At 43.6% G+C, this 22,640-nt stretch overlaps 1 protein-coding gene across 4 annotated transcripts in view; it reads right to left on the bottom strand.

Moving 5' to 3' along the window:
- The window catches only part of LOC143266756 (disks large homolog 5-like), a 38,212-nt gene extending 19,523 nt beyond the window's left edge, over positions 1 to 18,689 (bottom strand). Inside the window, exons 1-5 of one of the 4 annotated variants that reach the window (XM_076544281.1) lie at positions 18,431 to 18,675; positions 16,982 to 17,073; positions 7,369 to 7,531; positions 5,987 to 6,118; positions 5,161 to 5,328 (exon numbers count right to left, since the gene is read on the bottom strand). The gene's annotated coding sequence lies outside the window, so the exon portion shown is untranslated. Of the gene's footprint in view, positions 1 to 5,160; positions 6,119 to 7,368; positions 7,532 to 16,981; positions 17,074 to 18,430 lie in introns of those variants that run through there. The other 3 variants (XM_076544283.1, XM_076544282.1, XM_076544284.1) reach the window with 3 other exon arrangements.
- Between the last annotated feature and the right edge of the window lie 3,951 nt (positions 18,690 to 22,640).

The following is a 22,640-nucleotide window of genomic DNA, read 5'->3' as shown; positions in this document are numbered from 1 at the left end:
GGTCAAAATGCAAAACATTGTTACTCTGTTACTCAACAATTCTACCCTTAGGAATATATCCTCAAACTACTGAAAATGTGCACCTATGAAACATGTACATGAAAGTTTATAGCAGTATGTTGCTAATAGTAAAAAAGTTAAAACAACTCAAATAGCTATCAAATACTGGAGAGAAATAAAATGTGGCTTATTCATACAATAGAATATTACTAAGACATAAAAATGAATGAGAAACTGACAGATTAAATGACTTTGGTGAACCTTCATAATTTCATTTGTAGATCTTTCCATTTCTAATATATAAATACATTTGGGGTTATAAATTATAAATGTATTGCCTCCTGTCAACATTGTATACTTCTATTTGATGATTTCTGTGTCAAACATTATATGGAAATGTTTCCAAGTATTTTCTGTATTAACTGTGAATGAATAGAACAAAATAAATTGCCTGTGATGGAAAATAAATAAATAAATAAATAAATAAATAAATAAATAAATAAAAAGAAGTTGGAGAAATCCCACACTAGTGACTTAACAGCATACCTGAAAACTCTAGAACAAGAAGAAGCAAAGTCTCCCAGGAAGAATAGACGCCAGGAAATTATCAAAGTGAGAGGTGAAATTAATAAATTAGAAACTAAGAGAATAATACAAAAAATTAATGAAACAAAGAGTTGGTTCTTTGAGAAAATCAACAAGATAGACAAGCCCTTATCCAAACTAACCAAAAGACACAGAGAGAGAATCCAAATCAACAAAATCAGAAATGAAAAGGGGGACATAACAACAGACATTGAGGAAATCCAGAGAATTATAAGGTCATATTTCAAAAACCTCTACTCCACAAAACTGGAAAACCTAAAAGAAATGGACATTTTTCTGGATAGGTACCACATACCTAAGTTAAATCAAGACCAGATAAACTATTTAAATAGTCCAATAACCCCTAAGGAAATAGAAACAGTCATTAAAAGCCTCCCAACCAAAAAAAAGCCCAGGACCAGATGGTTTCAGAGCAGAATTCTACCAGATCTTCAAAGAAGAGTTAATACCAATACTCTCTAAATTGTTCCACATAATAGAAACAGAAGGAACATTACCAAACTCCTTCTATGAGGCTACAATTACCCTGATTCCTAAACCAAACAAGGATGCAACAAAGAAAGAGAACTACAGACCTGGAGAAGTTCTTATTGTCTGAGCCAGCACAATACCCTGAGGTGTTCTTTCCCTGGTTCTGGCTGAGAGCCAACAAGATGGGAAGAATCCCCCAAAAGGACAGAGATCCAGGGACATGTGACCTACATGTTTCTAACTGTTCCTCCAAGCTTGAGCTCCCACCTCATCTCAGAGATATTGAGTGATGCTGCAGCTTTTCTGCTAAGTCCTCTTGCTAGATGACCAGCTCCTTCTGCTTCAGCAGGTCCTTCAGTCTTTCATCCAAGCTCTCTTGATCCTGCTCTTCAGAAGTTTATGTTCTCAGTGGAGGCTTGCTCCCTCACATGCACACACATAAATTCATGAACACACACAAGTACATGTCTGCATACATAAAAGCACACTCTAATGCAGTAACATGTTTAATTTCCCAGCTAATGTTAATATAGGAGCCATCACCAGGAATACTACTAGAAGAAAATTAACTTTTTAGGATGAGGGAAGAATACAGTTGCCATGAGAAACCGGCAGTTCAAACAATGAAGTGCCTCTCCTGTAAAACTAATGCACAGACATGTGGACCTCTGGGGTACTGGTTGGTTAGCCAACCCTGCTTAGGAAGTTCCCCAGGCTGTGCAGTATAGGAATGTTCCCCAGCACAGGACTACTGGACCAGCTCACTGGTCTTATTCACTAATTCCCAGTTGACCCCAAGGTGATAAACTTCCTCCAAAAGGAGCTCCCTTTACCACAGGCTGCCTCATATCAGAGCAAGTGAGCCCAGGAAACTAGAAAACCGACAAGCCCAGGAACCTGGAGGATCTCAACAACCAGAAGTCAAAATCAACAATTCCTCCCTATAAGGTGATCGTGTCAATGATTTCCCTGAGCAACAAAAGGCTGACTATATCAGGGTCAAATTATTGCCTGTATTATTTCATGCTGAACAATAATTCATGGAGGGGCTCAATCAATTTATACTTTTTCACTCAGCGAATGATAGACATCTAGATAGTTTCTACTTTGAGGCTACTCTGACGAATGCTGCTACAACACTAATGTCCCCTAGCTTCTCCTTGGACACCTACTTCATGTTCTGGAATCACTGGTTCACCTGAGAACTGCAGTTGAACTTTCTGAAGAAGAGTCTGTGGCTTCTCACTGTGCTATATCATGGTATACCACCTTCAATGTCTGAGAATCCTCATTGCTCCCAACCCTTCATGATGCTGATTTTAACTCAGAATGAAGAACTTTGAAGAAAGGGAGTTACTGAGTGCTACAGACACAGCATGTGGTGAGTGCTTTAGACCCTCAGGAGCCTAGGGTGTGCATTGAGACAGCCCCATTCTCACACCACAGCATGGCTAGGGAAGTTCTGATGAACTTAGATGTAGCTAGAACCACATTGTAAGTCAGAATCCCTCAACAAATAAAATGCAGTCCTATCTTCAAGGAAAATGATAACTGAGAAAAGTTAGGCAAAGGTGGAAAGAAAGTGGTAGCAGGCAAGGAGGATGAGGACAAGACAGGGCATCAGAAGACACAGTGAGCCAATGACCATTGAGTATGCAGTCACCACACACCCAGAGCAGAGAAGGGACACAAATCTTCAGTCAGCCTATCTTGCCTCTCAGACACCTTGACTTGCCACAGAGGCCTCCTCCTCTTCTTCCTGTACCATATTTCTTTGGTATGCTCCAATGTCTTTTGTTGTAGATAAATATTATTCCCTCTACAATTACCTGAAAACCATTGACTTAGAGTAGTTTTGTGTCCTTTTGTCCTAGAGAGCAAGGTGGACATGTGGAAAGATGGGCATCAGCATACAATGTTAGATGGATGCAAAGTGAGTGTGCACAGTACTTTTTCAACAAAGTTGGACTCCATCATCATCAAAGATGTTTCACACAAGAAAGTGAACATATTGATGCATCTAAACACATACTTGCACATATAAGCATCCATACTTACAGACATACACACACACAAGCACTTAAACCTATACATACAGGAACCATGGACACACACAACCACACATGAGCACATACACACACACACACACACAAAGTGACACTATCATGCACACAAGAGGCAGTAGACACAAACAGAGACACACAAAAACATATATAGGTTCACACACACAGATGTACAGCACGCGCGCGCACACACACACACACACTCTCTCTCTCTCACACAAACACACTGATCCCAGAATGGCCAGGGATAGAAGGCTGTCTTTCAGAAAGTCTTCTGCTGCAGGGGGAGGGAGTGGGTTGTCCCTGCTGTCTACAAGACACTTAGTCTCAGCCAGGCTCTGCTACCCTGGTCTGCACTTACTTTTACTTTCATGAGTTTTATCTATCCCAAGGCTCACTTATCCCATGGGTTCCAAGTTGATCCATCACAGTCTCTTTACTAAACCTACCCTGGCTCCTCCACAGAAGACCCTGCCTAGCTCAAGAGAAAGAAAGTGATCCATGGTCAAAACCCAGGAAGTTTATTACAGGTTGCAGTGCATGTGATATGAAAACAGCCCCAATCTAAGTCAGAAGGAGGCCAGTGAAGTGACCTATACTGCTTTTCAGGAATGCAGCATTCTACACAGGTAAGAGAGGGAAATGTTCTAAGATACAGCCATGCACGTGATGTAGTCAGCAACACAATGTCACCAAGAAGATGCACTGTGGGATTCTGTGTTGTGAAGCCAATGAGACAAACCAGACATTTCCTGTGGTTCTGGCTTTGTGCCTACTATTTTTTAAAAAACATCTGTATTGTTTGATTTTTGTTATTTTTTAGAAAATACGTTAACACCAAAACAATAAAAGTAAATGAAGAAATAGAAAGCTACTACAGCCTTCCTCTTTCTGAACAATTGAAACTTGTAGAAATTGGATGAGAATAAACAAGACACAAGGTCTACCTTGGAGGACAGGAGATTCAAAGAGTGGTGGCCAGCCAGATTAGCCAAAAAAGAAAATTTCAGGTTCAGAGAAAGGCCTGAGCTCCAGGGAATAAGAGAGTGGGCAACGGATGACAACACGGGATTTCATTATGTAGCCTCTGAACACACCCACCAATGTACACATTTACCCATGCCTGCATAGACAACACATAGACCACAGAAATCAGAAGTGAGCAGGAAACAATGAAGAGGACATCATGCTGAATGAACAGTTGAATTTAGTCTATGCACATCAGGTGTTTCAACTGGGACCCACAATATGGCAATCCATCTCTTGGGGCCTAAAACTTCCTAGGGCAGCATAAAGCTAAGTCAGACTATGTTGAGGGGATTGGAGTAAATGTTTTCTTGCAGCTTCAAATCTGTCACCCCAACCCTCACCCTGTCAAAGTCCTCCCACATGTATGGTCATCCAGGCAGCTCCAGACTGGAAAGTCCAGGATGCTCCCAGAGGACTGTCCAGCCCCATGCCCAGAAAAAGGACTGAGAAGGTGCTACTCAGGCATCTGTCACTATGAACCAAGAGCTTGGCAAAAGGAAGAGAACTCACTGGGATACAGGAAGGAAGGAGAAGACCGCATGCCACCCAAAATGTTGACAATGAAAACCACTCACTTGGCACTGGGGCTGGACGCCAGTCCTTGCAGGCTGCTTCCTACCTGTGATCTCACATGACCCTTGCAAAGCAAATGAGCCACAGGCCACTGACATCATCAATGAAATCTTTGTGTTGTTCCCAAAGTAGCTCCCTGCATAGCAGCCCTCTGATCATAATGACATGTATGTGTGTGATATGTTACTGACCCAGTTCTCAATGTACTGCAGCTTCTGGCAGAGCAGGAGGGTTTGCTTGACAATTATCCAGATTCTTGCAAGAGGCTAACTCTCCAGAAAGACTTGGGAATGATCATAGAAATCAACACTTGGATGGTATGTAGGTGGGAGTCTGGATGGATGGGTGGATGGTTATATGGGTGTCTCTATGTTTATGCTTGGACAGGTGGGCACCTGCCCCTGCTGTCTCAACCTACCTGCTGCTGCTCAGCAGAAGAGTCACAGATCATCTCATGAGCCTCCTGAAAGAGCCTCTTCAGCTCCTCACAGGACTCTTGCAGTTCAGTCTGCTCCTTCCATGGCAGTCTGTTCTTCAGTCTCAACACATGTACATTCTTCTGTAGCTGAGTACACTCTCATAGAACCTGGACATTGATATAACTGAACAACCACCTAAATATGGTGAGCCCCAGAGAGCCTTCATTTGCCACCCCTACCTCCAAGTACTACCAGCCTTGAAAACTCCCAGTCTCACAGGCCAAGAATGGGGCTCTCAGTAGCCAAGTCAGCATCATTAAGAGGCAGGCCAAATCTAGAGAATAACCAAATTCCAGAGAGAATCAAACTACTTCTGAAAACCCTAATGCCAAAAGGGAACCTGTGCCTCTGAGAACAGAGTACAGTCCACACCTTTTCTTAATTGTTCATTGTATTGGGAAATCATCAGCAGGTAGAGAGCAAACACTCTTGGAAGGAGGCCAGAAGTCCCAACAGGAATAAATTCGGTCTACTGGTCCCATGGAACCAGGTCTGGAAGCCCCTGCCAGTGCCCAGAGGACCTGGGCTGCCAGACATCCCCTTCTTGTTGCAAACCAGTTTTCTGTCTCAGCACTCCCAAGGCTGGCAGGACAATGATGGGAGGGCCTCAGTGTTTTCCCACACTGAGTCCAAGAGGCACAAGTCCAAGGGCCACAAGGCAGGCTGCTTGCTAAGAGGCAGACAGGCTGGAACCAGAGCCCTCAATTTGGGTCAAGAACAAAGAACAGTAGAGACAGTTCCTCTCATGATAAAGCAGGTTCTTACCTGAAGGATTCAGTCTCCTCAATCAGACCCATGCACTTGTCCAAGGCATCAATGATCTCTATGGGCAATTTCTGCAGGTCAGACATCACCTGCTTATGCTCCATTTTGAGCATCTCAAGCTCAAAATTCAGCCTGTAATTGGACATGGCCCAAGGAGAAAAGAACCTCATGAACACAGGCCACAAGGATCACATGAATGAGGCTAGGTCATGGAATACCCCAGCCCATTGGATGCCATAACCTGGCACTTACTCATTGGGATCTCCTGGTGCTTATTAAATTTCCCATCCTGTCCTTAAGCCAGAAGGTGCAGCTGGTCCAAAGAGGTGTGCCAGGGATATATGAGCTCTCTCAGTGGCCTAGAGCTATAGATTACCTCTCTAAGAACTTCCCAGGTGTCTGTACCTCATATCTGGGCCCACCAGAAACCCATGATGACATTTCTTCTGTCTTCACAACATGGATTCATATATCTTGGTGTCTATTGCTGCACAGTTTACCAGAGCACACAATGAGAATTTGCAGGGAGGATTCCCAATTTCAGGATGGCTTTATAAACTCCACAGGGAATTTCAATGTTCCACCAAGATGAGCACAGTGCCCAAGAGGCATGCTGCTCAAAGTGGACTTCCCTGGCCTCAGCAGTGCCATCTGCTGGAAACTGTGTAATATCCTCAGACCATGCCACAGAGCCTGGACACTCAGGAGCACATAGACTAGACCCACTCAGACACACAGACACACAGACAAACACACACACACACATACATACAAAAATAAATATATACAGACACAGACACAGACACAGACACACACACACACACACACACACAGAGAGAGAGAGAGACAGACACAGACACACACACACCATATGAAATCAAGATCCCCAATAACTATAGGGAGGTGCCATTGTCTCAGAGTATAAGTAAGACCAGAGAGAAGCAGTAATGACCTCCAGACCTTCCAGCCACAAACTGAGATGGATGAATGGGATGAGGCACCTCCAGCTGCTGCTTGGTGCTTTCAGACACAATCATCTGCTGGTCAAGTACAAAGACTCACAACAAACTAACAGGACCTAGCATCTCCCACAAGCCAACATTTGTCAAGGCATCTTGAAATGCACGTTGAGAGCTCACACACTACTGTCCCTATCCTCAGACTCTGGTTCAGGCCACAGGCTCTGCTTTTCATTTGGAGGAAGCAGAACAGTTTGTGTCCCCATTTCACTCCTACCCAGGTTCCAAGTTCTGCATCTTGAATGCACTCAGGAAGTTTAGGCATCAGGACACCCTGGATTTACAGTCTCCTGTTCCTCAGGAAAACTGGGCTTGATACTGTGGTGTCAAGATGGTCAGCAGAGAACTGGGCATAATGACTACCTGTGGTTCAAATCCTTGTTGATGTAATTGGTGAGGATTCCATGCAGCTCACTTCTCTCGCATGTCATATTATGTAGCCAGATGGTGAGTTTCTCTATTTTTTTCATCTGCTGCTACTGTTCAGTGAAGTTGCAGATTTGGGATGGTGCCTCCTCTGTAGTCTCTGAAGGTAGATAAAGAAAATTGAACTTGTATACTTGAATGGCTTAAGGTTAATAGAGTCCATGATGAGTCCCAAGAAGCCTGAGGAAATCCTAGGGACCCAGTGAAACTCCAAAAGAGCAGGGCAACTATCTTCAAACTGGTGCCCATGATCTATGTCTCTGTCCTCAACTAGCATGGCTAGGCTTGTGCCTCACTCCCTAGTGCAGTCCCCTAGCCATGAAAGGCATAATGTATCCCAGCCATGTAGATTTGGAGGACAGTGTCAGCTCATATCTGATGTGATGCAGATAAGTCTTGATGTCCCTAAAGCTTAGCCGCACCAAGTCCTCATCACACGTACCCAGGACCAAAGCATCTGAATGTCTGAGGCCCTGGTAGATGGTCAGGGGAGTTTCCTTCCCTTCTTATTAGCATCACATTCCCATGGAAACTGTAGGAATCCACTGGGATGAAGTACACCAACACCCTACCCAGAGAGGGACAGCTCATTAGTCCATCTGTTCCTCCTGCCCCTCTTTGCCAGTCTGAATGAAATGAAGGTGTTCCCAGAAAGGCAGCTGCAGCCTGAATAATTAATGGCTCTCCTAAACTGACCATCAGAGACTCTTGACTCTGGGTCTGCTCTTAAGCTCAGAGAAACAGGATAGGCCCATTGCTTCCCAGAAGCTAACAGAAGGTGAATGAAGCTCAAGTTCACCTCCAGGAAGATCGATATCCCCTGCTCAGGATTCATTTCCTTCACCAGAACCATTTATTTTTGCAGGTTTGACACTAAGACCAAAGGCAAGCTTCATTTGCTCTCTCTGGTCATTCCATGTTCTGTATTTTCTCTCCTAAGCAGCAGCTCAGTCTTACCAACATGTCTATAGGCACTGAACAAATACCCTACAGGCATTTGGTGTTGCCACAACACTGGTAACATCACAGAGAATACCAAGAGCTCTCCAGGATACAACACAAATTCTAGAAAAAGGACTACTAGGGTCATCTACATGAGGCCTCACCTATCTACTGACTAGCACTTCTGCAATGCACCAAAAGCCATGTTGTCTTTCTCAGGAGCCTTTCCAGAAACAGAAAGACCTCCAACACATCCTCTTTACAAAGCCAGGGCCTCATTAGAATATTTTTACTACTTCACATATGGGAAGTTGAAGTCTCTATTCCAAACACATCTGATGAAATGGCTAGGTATTAGGTCAGGATGATGATGAGGAAATATCGGTCCCCTGATGTGAACAGCACATTGTGGAGAATCCCCAAGGCTGTTATAGTATTTGGGAGTGTTGGAGGTCAGGATGATGAGGAGGAAATATCGGTCCCCTGATGTGAACAAGCACATTGTGGAGAATCCCCAAGGCTGTTATAGTATTTGGGAGTGTTGGAGGTTGTGGGTGCCCTGTCAGAACAAAGGTAAGTCCTATAGTTAATGAGGAAAATTACACCTAATCATCAGCAGAATACATTTGAGACCTCATGATGTTAGCAAATGTGTGATCAACTAGTGACATGTCAGGCTGGAGATGATAAGAACTGGGGCTCTCCAGGTGAGCCCTGAGACACAGGAGCAAACATTCCCTCAAATGCAAGGCTCCATTCCAGCCTGAGTGCTTGTGGAATTTGAAGAAAGACAAATAGCTAGTGAGAAGCTACACACAGACATGCAAAGGCATTTACAGAAAATCAAATGTGTCATAGTCATGGGAATAGTATGTAGTGTGTCACTGCTGTGGTGCTACCCCTAAAGCTACACAAAGCCAAATTCCTTGACTGGAGACACCCGTGACAATGTGCATGCCCTTAGGAAAGGTGACACAGCCAGCTTAAATTACAACATTGCTGTGGGACGGTCTGTACGTCAAATTGCTCTGATTGGTCAATAAATAAAACACTGATTGGCCAGTGGCCAGGCAGGAAGTAGGCGGGACAAGGAGAGAGGAGAATTCTGGGAAGCAGAAGGATGAGGCAGAGAGACACCGCCAGCAGCCGCCATGACCAGCAGCATGTGAAGACACCGGTAAGCCACCAGCCACGTGGCAAGGTATAGATTTATAGAAATGGATTAATTTAAGATAAAAGAACAGTTAGCAAGAAGCCTGCCACGGCCATACAGTTTGTAAGCAATATAAGTCTCTGTGTTTACTTGGTTGGGTCTGAGCAGCTGTGGGACTGGCGGGTGACAAAGATTTGTCCTGACTGTGGGCAAGGCAGGAAAACTCTAGCTACACAACATCCATTGGAGCATGAGAGAGGCAGGCAAAGGGCACAAGAGGACGGATTATTAGGGGTCTTTTACCATAGACTTTTCCCAGAGCCCCACTTCATACTTTTGAATTTACTGACAGCCCTAAAATGAAGAACTAGCATCATGTTTAGTCCATATGAAATTTACCAGAAGTCTATACTGTGGGTTCAGAAGTGTACTTGGTGGATCCCAGAACAAATGAGTGATGTGAGGCAAACTGTGTCTTTTCAGATGTTATATCACACTGACAAGTCATGCTAGACAAGGTGAGCTATTTCAGTAATACCCAATTCTAGAATTCAAGGGACACTGCTTGCTCTACACACTGCCTCATCTCAGTTAATCCTTACACAGTGAAGGATGCACAGAAAGTGACTGACAGATGAGACTTTGCCCAGACAGGTTCTGAAAGCCCACCTTGAGTCTCCACTTCTGTGGATGTCAGTTCTCTCATCTCTCTATAGGGAGGTGGATGTCTCAGAAGTTAGATGGTTTCCTCTGTCTCCCTAGACAAACTGATACAGTGGACAACCTCTTAAGACTTATTCACAGTTGCAGTGGATCCACATTGGCTTCAGAGCCCTCAGCCATGTGCTTTCAGAGCCTGGAGAAAATTGCTACTGTCCACAAGCACTCAGGTAGTATAGGGATGCCCAGGTCACTTGCTCTATGCTTCAGAGTCTCATGTTAATGGAGAAGCCAGGCAGGGGCAGAACATTGTCACCAGATTCACAAAGCCGTCCTCACTGACATTCCAGGACATTCAGGGCTACCAGTAAGAGGACAGTCTCATTCCAGGTCCACTGAATCTAACAGTTGAACTGATCTGTGTACCACACACAGCAGGGTACTCAAAAGTTTAGGGATCCTTGGAAGTCAGTAGCACGTGGTGGATCCTGCCCTGCTAGTGGTTATGATGTAAAGTATCAGAACCTATGGCTTTGCCAGGGCACTCTCCTTTCCCTATTATTACTGGCACACAACTAAAGGACTCCAGTGAATGTGAAACACAGTTATGGTACAGAAATGTCTTTAGTTCCTCTGTGCCTCCTTTCCCTCTCAGAGTGAAAGAAGAGGGTACCCAACAAAGCAGCTTCAGCCTTGTCAATTCCTGACTCTGCCAAACTAATCATCATGGATGCTTGATCTGGGTCTGCTCTTTAGGAACCCAGAGAAGTATGGTAGGCCTATTTCTCACAAGAAGCTCGCAGTTCCTGAGTCCTATCCCTGGACGGCTCAAGCCCCAAAACATCCAGAAAACTCCCAAGCCCCTTCCCAGAACTCACTGCCTCTTCCCCAGGACCACATATTTACCCATGGTTTCCAGAGAGACCTAGGAGTAGCTTCCTTCTGCCTCACTCTGGCCTCTCCATGCTGTCCATTCCCTCTCCCAAATAGACCTCTCAATCTTGACATGTCTACAGGCAAAGCTTGTGGTCAAGGAACAAATTTCCTAAAGAATGTTGTCGTTGTTACAACACTAGTGACATCACTGGGGATTCCAAGAGCTGTCCAGGATACAACAGAATATCTAGCAAAGGGTCTTCTGATATCATGGGGCACAGCCTTTGCCTCCTTGCTAATTAGTTCTCCATGAACTGACCAGAAGCTGAGGTTTCCTATCCAGGAGTCTCTCCTGTTGACACAGGGAAAGCCATTCGGTACCTCCTCCTTCCGAAGCTAGAGATTTCTGTCGGCCTCATTAGAATCTTTTCACTACTTTACCCATGGGGAGTTGAACACTCACTTTATAAGCACTGCCTAAAAATGGCTCTTCCCCTCCTTAAAATCCATAGCCAATAATATAAAAAATAAAGTATGTCAAGGAATTAGATCAGGATGATGTGGAGAAGGAGGGTTGAGTTCTCTGAAGTGAGCAATCACCTTGAAAGGCTAAGGTTAAGGGAAGGTGAGTATTGGGAATTTGTAAGTGAGCTGAGACTGTTATGAGGCCATAACTGCTCTAGGATATCGTCTCTATGTATCCTGTGTATTAGCCAGGGTTCTCTAGAGAACAGAAGTTATAAAATGAACCTCTGTATGGAAAAGGTATTTGTTAGAAAGGTTTTTTAAACTGCGCTCTAGCTAATCCAACAATATCTGGCTATGAATGGAAAGTCCAAGAATCCAGTCAGTGCTCATTCCACTTGACTGGATGTCTCAACTTGTCCAGTATATGCTAGAATCTTAAAGAAATAGGCTCTAATGCCAGTGAAGGAATGGATGTGCTAACAAGGACAGAGCAAGCAGAGAAAGGGTAAAAACTTCCTTCTTCCATGTCCTGTAGGTTTCCTACAGAAGGAGTGGTCCAGATTACATCTGGATTAAAGATCTGAATTAAAGGTGTGACTTCTTACCTCAAAGGTCCAGACTAGAAGTAGATCTTCCTACTTCAAAATAAGCAGAAATCTCCCACATGTGTACCCTTTATATTTGGTTGTTAGTTAATCCCAGATATAGTCAAGTTGACATCCATGAATAGTCATCACAGTCTTATTCCCTTCTTCAGTAGTATTCATGAGAAAATGGCTCCCTTGTTCTTGATAAGAAGTGAAGATAATTAAAAATCATATCTAAATCACCTGTAGATCTCATGGTCATGATGACTTTTAGTGGCCTCTTTTTGGTCATGGGTTGCTAAAATAGGATAGAATACCAGTCTTTGTTTTCTTGGGTAGGAGGGCATCAGCCTGATACCCAGACACAAAACAATGGGGTCTCTCTCTATAATTGTACATTTGAAATTCAAATAATTAGGCTATGTCTGGTAATAACTGTGGTGGAAAGGGTCTAAGACATAGAAAATGGGTTCTCTTCAAAGAAAAGAGAAGAAAGCAAACACACTGTACTTGTCAGAAAGAGCCACATGAATTTGGACTTGAACTCCTCCAGACTAGATCTTGCTCACTTCATGCATTCTGACAAAGATTAATCTATTTAAATTGGAAGACCCAGAAGAAATTTATGTGGGGTCTTCCTTGCAAACAGCAGTCATAAATCTTAGGTTGCTTTAAGAGCAAAATGATTTATTAAGATTTGAATTTTCTCTGATGGTCAAAGAGGCAGGATTGGAGACAGCAGCAATAGGAAACAAATCGTACTCCGAGTGAAATCATGCTGCAGAGCTAACCACTGACACTAGCATGATAAGTGTGGGCACTGCAGTGTGTGTCTCCAAGAATAATGACAACAGACAATGTGCCTGGTGCTGCTTTAGAAGCTTTCAACATCCATGGCTCTCAAAATGGGATCTAGCCTTCCCCAAATCATCAAGCAGTATGGACTACTCCATTTCTCTAGAACATGAGCTCTGGCATGCAGTTGATGACTCAGGGTTGTATTTGGGTCTCTGTAGTAAGGGGTAGGTCTTCTGATAGGAACCTCTCCATCAAAACACTGGAAGGATGGTCAAAGGTGCTGTCAGCCAACAGCTCCTTCCCATGTTACACTGCAGCCTTTATAAGGGGCTTCAATAGTCTAATCTACCAATTTTTCCTTTGTGGCTTGTTTAAGCTAACTGCAAAAACTCTAGGTTTGTTGTCCTGAGTTTCAGCACCAAAATGTTAGTAAATTGATGGCTGAACCTGCAAGGAGACAGTTCAGCTCTTGAGGGCGAGGTATCCCTGACACTTCAAGCTACTCAGAACAAGAGCTCTGCCCTGAAGGTGTTTAGCCCAGCTGTGATAGCTGAACTGGAGACAGATCAGCACTAGAGGGCGAGGTATCCTGGACACCTCGTGATACTTAGAACAACAGCTCTGCCCTGAAGGTGTTCTGGACACATGGAGCTGTTTAGCACAGTTCTGATGGCTGGGACTGCAAAGAAACAGCCCAACCTTGGAAAGGAAGGTTTTCTGACTTCTCAGGATAGTCAGGCCTGGAACTGCTTCAGCAAGGAAGGGTATTCTGACTCTTCGGGAATGTCAGGGTGTCCTGACTCTTCAGGAAAGTCAGGATATACCTGTTGTGATTGGGATGGTTTCTGCAGGACACAACAATCCTGCTCCTCTCCTGGAGAGCCACAATCTCCGGCTCAGTGTTACCAGCTCTCTCTCACTCAGTCCACTATGGGACGTCTTAGCAAGGTTCTTCTGTTCAGCTGCCCCCTTGCTCAGTCCACTATGGGATGTCCCAGCAAAGTTCTTCTGTTCAGCTCCCCCTTGCTCAGTCCACTATGCGATGCCACAGCAAGGTTCTTCTGTTCAGCAGTCAATGAAGTACTTTACCCAATACTCTTTTGAGAAAGAGGTTTATTTGGGAAGGAGGAGTCCAGGAGAGTAGCTGCCTCTACCACGGTGGAGAGAACAGCTCACAACTGACCTGGCATGGTGGTTTATATAGGATGTCTAGGGGGTAGAGTCAACTGTGATTGGTGAGTATATCTTCTGCCCAGGGTTTGGTCAGTTTTGTGAGCAAGGGGCAGAGATGGCCCTGATTTCAGGGTCAAATTGCATTTCTTTCACTGGCCTTTCTTGGCTTTTTGATACTACCTCTAAGGACAGGGTACATTTCCTTTACTGACTGATTCTAGGGCCCTAGAGTGTTATTTTGCTACTAGTTTCAGGGCCAAGGCATGTTTCCTGGGTTCTAGTTTTGGGGACAAATTGTTCATTTCTCTGGCCCAGGTCCCAAACACAGGCTGTGTTTCTTTTACTGATTCTGGGCCCTAGGGCCAGGATTCTACTGTCCTGCTCTGTGATTGGTTGATTTCACAAGTCAGTTGGACAAGGGCAGAGATGGCTCTGATCTGAGCTCAACTGTGTTTCTCTCACTGGCCTTATATGAGCCATCCTTCCCTAATTTTGGGCTCCAGGGTCAGGATGGGTTTCACCAGCCCCTCTTCCCTACAGCTTGGGCTTATAAACACTCATCATTTTAATGATTATTTCACTTCTGACATAAACCATATTGAATCATTCTTCCTACAATGGAAATTTCACGTTGGACATAGAATCCTATTCATGCAGGGTCAATTTTCTTTGCAGTAAGCTGAAGTTTATGATTTCCCCTTCTGGCTTCCTCTGATAGCTAGCTAATCTTGGATGTCTATTTGACACACAGTTGAAGTTTTGACTCCATCAAACTGGCTTGCAGGCATGCCTCCTTGGCATTTTCTTGTTGCTAAATGATGGAGGATGGCTTAGCCCTCTGTGGGCAGTGCCATCCCTAGGCAGGTGATCCTGGTCCTCAGAGGAAAGCTAGCTGAGCAGAGCAGTAAAGAGTATTTTGTGTGGTTTCTAGCACCTACTTTGGGATCTTGCCTTGGCTTCATTTGATGATGGACTGCAACCTGTGAGTTCAATAAACCATTCACGTTCCTAGATTGACTTTTTGGGCTTTTATCACAATAAAAAGTTAATTAGAACACTTGACATATTCTCAGGGCATGCTCTTATAGCCCATCCTTCTTCCAGCCTGTAGCCTCTTTTTTCACCAATTATAAAGTTTCTGGACACTGAAATCTATTGCAATATCAACTCTACCAATCACACCCACTGCTTACATTTCTCTGTTAAAGTGTTTTTTTTTTATTTTTTCTATCTCATATATCATGTTTCTCTCTAATATATCATGCTTCCCTACTTTATCCTTTTAAAATTATCTCTGGATGTTCCTGCCTGTTCCACTTTAAAAATTATCCTTTACCCAATAATAGAACATTTATGTTAAGTTCCATAGAAAGTGTGGAATATATATTATTTAATAGCATGCTTTTAAAGTGTTCTTATATAAAATATCTTTATATATATATATATATATTTAAAAGATTTATTTATTTATTAAGGTATACAGTGTTTTGTCTGCCTGTATGTTTGCAGGCCAGAAGAAGGCACCAGATCTCATTACAGATGGTTGTGAGCCACCATGTGGTTGCTGGGAATTGAACTCAATACCTCTGGAAGAGCAGTCAGTGCTCTTAGCCTCCATCTCTCAATCTCTCCAGTCCCTTGTCATATATTTTTAAGCCCTTTGTGAGTGGAACTGTTTCCCTGATTTCTTTGTCAGTATGTTTGTGACTGGTATACAGGAAGGACACTGACTTTTGTGTGTTAATTTTGCAATCCTTCACTTTTATGAATCTATTCATGAGACTTAAGGGACTTCTAATAATTTTAAGTTTTAATTGTTTAGAATTATATCATCTGTAAATAAGGACATTTTGACTCTCCCTTTTCCATTTATATCCCCTTTATCTCCTTCAGTTGTCTTATTGCTCTTGCTAAGAGTTCAAGTACTATATTGATTAGGAGTGGAAGGAGTGAATTTTTTTGTTCCTTCTTTTTTTTTGGAATTCCTCTGAGTTTTTCTCTATTTAGCATGACGCTGTTGTGGGCTTGTTGTACAATGATGTTATTATGTTGAAACATATCCTATATATCCCTAGATACTACAGGACATTTATCATTGATGAAAGTGGATTTTACAAAGCCTTTTTCTTCATATACTCAGAGGGTCATATTGTTTTGCCTTTTATTCATTTTATGTGGTGGAATAAATATGTTGATTTGTGTATGTTGAATTATCCTTGCGTGTTTGAGGTGAAGACAACCTGACCATGGTGGATGATATTTTTGATGTGATCCTGACCTTGATTTGCAAATATTTTATTGAAAATTTGAATTTATAGGTTCATCAGGATAATAGGCCTATAATTCTATCTATCTATCCATCTATCTACTCTCTATTTACTATCTATCTATCTATCCCTCCTTCCATCCTTCTATCTATCTATCTATCTATCTATCTATCTATCTATCTATCTATCTATCTATCTATCTACTTACCTGACTTCATCTCTCAACACCACGGTATCTCTGCCTTAAAAAAAATTTTGTAAGAGCTCCTGCTTTACTAGTCTTTACCTGCTGAGCCATTTCATAAGCCCCTGACTTGCATTTGTATCTTATTTTAATTGTTGTTTTCCCCCTTTTTAATACTTCATTTTTTATGTATACGGGTATATTTCCTGCAGGTATGTTTGAGACCACATTACGTGTGCTCCCATTATCCCCTGTGTGTCCTTGCATTTGCCGCAACCATGGCGGATGTGACTGCTCTCCACTAGACCAAGCAGCAAATGCTGCATTCTTGAGGAATCTTCAGTGCTCAACACTGGCCTCAAAACTCTCTCGTGCTCCTTAAAAATGAACAGATCTGCCTTTAGAACAAACAAACAAACAAACAAACAAAGTGAAAACTCACAGTTTGCACCGCCTGGCACGTTCCTCACTTTGAGGAGTTGCGGCTGCTCACAAACCCCAGCATTCAGGAGGCGCTTGGTGGAGCTGCCAGCGCTGCGACAAAAAGATGCAACGAAGAAAGAAAAAAATTAAAGAAGACTCTGAAAGCCAGAACTAGGAGAAGAAGGATCCAGAAGCCAGCAGTTGTGTCAGTATAAAGAAGTGTAGACTGGAGGACCTACTCATAGTGATCTCTGACAGTGATGGAGAGGAAGCAAAAGAGGAGAATGGATTGCAGAAAATGAAGACAAAACAGTCGAACAGATCAAAGTGTTTGGCTAAAAGAAAAATTAGATGTCAGAAGAAGAATAATTTGCTTTGGCTCTCAAAATGAGTGAGCAGGAAGCTAGGGGGGTAAAAGCCAGGAGGAGAAAGAAGAGGAGCTCTTGAGGAAAGCCATTGCTGAAAGCCTGAATGTAAATATATGCTGTGTTGAAAGTTTATGGGATTTATTACTAATGTTCTTAGTTACTTAGTGTTTGGTATAGTTGTATTAGAAATGATATATGGTAGTTTATAGAATTTACAACTAACTATATCTCAGTCCTTTTTTTTAAGTCTGCATTGTTGAATTGCTGGTTAATCCAATTTGAAGTGTTTTGTTGCTGTATGAGTTTGCTTCCACTCCACAGATTATCTCAGTCAATGGCTTTAAAGGATCATAGTAAGTGGCCAGCTTCTGAAGAGTTGCAGAATACCAAGAATTCCAAAGGCCAGGTGTTTACCTCCCTCATTTGTGGGCACAGCAAAGAAAAAGTGAGAAAGAATGGGCAGTTTTAAAAATAACCAAATAAGGGACTGGAGAGATGGCTCAGCAGTTAGGGGCACTGGCTGCTCTTCCAAAGGACCTGGGTTCAACTCTCAGCACCCTCATGACAGCTCACAATTGTTTGTAACTCCAGTTCCAGGGGACCTGAAACTCCCCATGGCAAAACACTAATGCACATTTAAAAAAAAACAAAAACAAAAAAACAAAAAACAAATAATATTAAATTATGATTTGAATATATGCAATAGAAATGATTTTAAATGTTAAGGATACTTGCCAGTGGCAGATTCTGAGCCATCCTTGATTTCTGTTTACTTGTTAGCTTGTTTGTTTGAGCTGGAATCTCCTAGAGTTGAAAGGCTGGCTTTGAACTTGTAAGTTCAAGCGGTTCCCCACTTCAGCCTTCTGAAAATCTTAGGACTACTGACAACCTCGGGTCAGCACACACTGTCTCCTCGTGCCAGGGAAAAGTTCCTGAGAGGAGTCAGCGCGGGGCTTCGGGAGGTGGCATCTTGGCTCAGGACGCCCGTTCTGACACTGCTCGGTCCATCCCACTTTCTCTGCCGCAGTTCGGGGACCCGGTAAGATCTGAAATCCCATCCTGGAACTTCTCTCTCCGCTCCCTTCACAACTGTCCCTCACCTGGAACCCTCTGGGACCCGGGACCTCAGCCTCCACCACAGGCCGCGTCTTCCGTTTTCTTAGCTACATCCGTCTCCCGGAACCGCTCCTTCACCATGGTGCCGGCTGCTGGGCGCCCTTCTCGGGGCTCCGACTACAGAAACCACTGCTGCTGCAGCTTCCCGGGCGCTTCTGGATTTAGGGCTCAGGGAGCAGCCGCTGTCCCTCGGCCACTGTACAGCACCGCACGTGCCGCTTCCTCTTCTGCCCCGGGGTCTGTCCAGAGAGGCTTCTCACCTGCTGCTGTGCGACCTCCCGCTACACCGCCACCTACTGGAGCGTGCTTAAAATGCACCAGGGCATGCTAATCAAAAAAGAAAAAAATCCCCTTTCTGGTGGGTTTCTCAAAATGACAGTGAAATGCTGCACTTTCTCATCTTAAGGCCAATAAACAAAGGAATGAATGAATGAATGAATGAATGAATGAATGAATGAATGAATGAATGAATGAATTTTTTAAATGACAAAATGAATGTCACTAGGGCTGCTTACAACAGTAGGGTTGAGGGACAGGTTCTTTACTGAACCATGGGCACCTCACCAGTGTTTACACCATTGAAGAATATGTATGTTCTCACCCCCAACAACCACTACCTGGCTATAAATCCTCAGGTGAGGCTTCACGAAGCCCTCCCTCATAAGCTAAGATATTGACAGTGGCGGTCCTGTGTGGATCTGTTGTATGTTTGGCTCATTTCCTTGACCTGAATTAGCTAAATTGTTTCTAGTATCAGCTTAATGATCATAGGAAAGGAGAAGCGATCCCCTTTTAAAACTCAGATTTTTTTAATTCTGTGTGGCACAGCATCTGGGTACAATTGACAAGAGACAGGCTCCTTGTCCTTGGGATCATCAAGCACCAATGGCTATGAAGCTGCACTAAAAACCACCTGCTTTGTGTGGTGCCACAAATAGCTGCTTGGCTGTTCCTATTGGTTCTAGTGTTGGGATAATGTCTCCTGCTTTCATTTTGAACTTCCTGGAGTGGCTTGAGACACAATTGATCATCTTTCCTTGCACAGGGTGAACACCTGGGTATTACCAGGTTTAGCCTGGCCAACATGAAGGAGAGTGTGTTGGAGCTGGCCTCCTTTGAGAAGATAACTGACCATTTCTTTGATGCTGCTTTCTTTGAGAAGAAAGACTGAGTATGTGGTAGGTTTGCAGTGTAGACGACCTATAGCTTAAAGAATGAATGGATTATTTGTCTCCAGAGTCCAACTAAGGCATCCTGCCCTCGCTCTCTCCATTCTTTCAGCTCCTTTCAATGGAGACAGTTTTTGAGTTGCAAAAAGAAAATATGGACCCTGAGCCAGTGAAGTCCTTTTAGTCCTTGAAGCTGTACTTGGCCACATTGACTAACAACCTACATGTTGTCCAGGATTGACAGAAGGTAGACAGTGGAAGAGCCTCCAGATGTAGCAGTAGGGTAATCTGTGGTCCTGCCTCCTCGTGAGGCACTGAACATCATTTTAAAAGCCACATAGCCCAGAAAATGGGGAGGTAAAGTTGGAAGATGGAGAGAGAGAGAGAGCGAAGGTAAAGGAAAATCCAGGCCTTGTGATGGACGCCTTTTATCCCAGGATTCAGGAGGCAGAGGCATGCAGATTTCCAGAAGCTCAGGGCAGCCTCCTCTACATAGCAACTTCCAGGTCAGCCAAGTCTACGCAGTGAGACCCTGTCTTCAAAACTACAGCAAAATGAAGTGAAAGAAAAGTGAGGAGGGTTAGAATGGGAGAAGCCCATGTACAAGCCAGAGTATACATGTCAGACACCAGGACAGAATCCTAGCATCCACCAACCCCTTTGCAGCCTGGGTACAGCCTCTGTCTGCCACTCTACTTAGAAATGTCCCCTGTCTCTCTGTGTGGAGCATTCTAGCCCAATGTTACATCTCACTATGTGGGGGTTAGTTTGTCACTTTGCCTCTCTGTTCTGGAGTTGTCCTTGGCATCAAACTGGAATGCAAGTACATCCTGCTTCCTTCCTGTAGAATCAGAGTCCTAGCATAGAGCCTTAGACTCTTGAACTGCACCTGGGGGGTGGTTGCCCACACCTTTAATCCCAGAACTCTTGAGGCATAGGCAGAAAGATCTCTAAGTTCTTGGCAAGCCTGGTTTTCAGAGGTAGTTGCAGGGCAGCCAGGACTACATAGAGAAATTCTGTCTCTCTAAAACAAAAATAACAAAAAAGAAATGAAGAAAAAAGTAGAAAGAAAGACAGAGAGACAGGCAGAAATAAAAAGAAAGTGAAGAGAGAGAGAAAGAAAAAATGAAAGAAGAAAGGAAGGAAGGAAGGAAGAAAGAGAGAGAGAGAGAGAAAGAAAGAAAGAAGGAAGGAAGAAGAAAGAAAAAGAAAAAGAAAAAGAAAAAGAAAAAGAAAAAGAAAGAGTTGACTTCAGCCAGGAGTGGAGGACAACCCCAGCCCTTCTAGAAGTCAGTGGCAGCCTGCCTTCCAGTGTTCTGGTAAGGACACGGCTGCCCCTGGCCCTGAACTTCCAGCCTCATTGGCATCTTTTCTTCTGGGCACTAAGCTAAGGAGGCAGGTGGCAAAGTCACCATCTCCTGATCATGTGCAGAGATCCTGCTGCCTAAGCACACTCTCAAGGCCTGTCTATCTCCTGAACTTTACTCCTGTTGCAGAGAAGTGGCTTGACTACTGGTGACCTGCTGGTCTGAGGCAGGCACCGTCAATCCAGAGACAGTGCTCCTTGGCCATCCCCCTAAGGTATATACATGGGAAGGAAAATGATGAGCCAAGTTCAGCCAGGAGGTACGTGGTAGGGCTGGACCTCAGATTCCAAATCTTCAATCCTGGTTCAGTCATGTTCCCTCTACTCTTGAATCCAGCTCCCTGACCTCTGTTCAGGATGGTTGCAGGCATTTCCAAGTACACCATTATCATAAATCCAATGAATATAGGAACTGGGCTCTTCAAGCTATTGCATAACAATAACATAGACCCCAAACCACACAGAAGGCCCCTGATATTAATTCAGGTGAATTCTACATTATTTTTGTCACATATTTTATGGCAGGAGGTCACCATTCCTGTCCTTGGCTCCTTGTCCTGTCATCTGCTGAATGAAAGAACTTTGTATCCTTTGGACAGATGTATGCTTGACCTTTAAATGGTGCAGAAGGTCAGACAAAGGCCATGCCCTCCTCAGGAGCTCCTGGGAATGTTAACTAGGATTCTGCTTGTAACCATACCTGCAGGAGCTCAGGAGGGTTGTTCAGCCTGGTCAGTATCCATTCCACCTCATTCTGTATCTGTAGAAGAGGCTAACCTGAGCCTGCTCCTCCCTCTGTCTAGGCCCAGAGAGGCCAGGACACAGTCCTGGTTTCCCACTCCTCAGTTAGGCTGGATTTGCCACTGATGAACTCATGAAAACATATTACTGTTATTTATTTGTTCTGTCTGAGAGACATACAGTGTTAGTTGATATTTTACTTTGAAACCAGAAACTTTAGAACCAAGAAAACCAGCTTCAAAGCATTCCTGGAAAAGCACCTAGGATGTGAGGTCCAGGGAGGGATTGCTAGTCCCTGCCTAGGCACTGTCTATTTGCCTTTAACTGCCTTAAAAGCAAAGGAAATAGAAACTTGTAGTTTCCTAGTAAACTGAGTCCCTTTTTAAGGGCTCTGTAGCCTGTGGCTCCCAGTTGAAGACTGTACACCATCTTTAGCACTCTTGAAGATGAAGAGGAGTGGTTCCTGTAAAGTCTTTTATGGTCAGAGGTCTTGGGCAGGATCTCTTACTTAGAGCAACACATTACTTGACTACTCCTAGTCCTATAACAAATCTGGGCATTGGAAAGTATACTAAGGTACTCCTCAGGAGTATAAGTGTCTGAACTCCATTCTAATTTGAACTCTAAATGAAAGGAGTTGGGGTATCATCTGTGGTTCAATAGTATTTAATTGCTCGTGTTGTTGAATAGAGGGATACTGAGGAAGGAATGAGACATTCTTGGACACTGTTTGGATTGTATAGCTAAGTTCCCCACTTGGGATGTACTATGGCCCTTCCAATGAAACTAAGAGAACTCTGGCTTTGAAAAAAGGAGTTACTGAATAGATTCTGCTGTTTCAAGAGAGGCTTCTGGAAAGTGAACCTGGGCTTCTGATCAGTCAAGGGAAAACGAATTAGCAAGGTGGCAAAATCTATT

This window comes from Peromyscus maniculatus, chromosome 9 (assembly GCF_049852395.1).
Source record: "Peromyscus maniculatus bairdii isolate BWxNUB_F1_BW_parent chromosome 9, HU_Pman_BW_mat_3.1, whole genome shotgun sequence".
Classification (NCBI taxonomy): Eukaryota; Metazoa; Chordata; class Mammalia; order Rodentia; family Cricetidae; genus Peromyscus; species Peromyscus maniculatus.
This window is presented reverse-complemented; position numbering and strand designations above follow the sequence as displayed.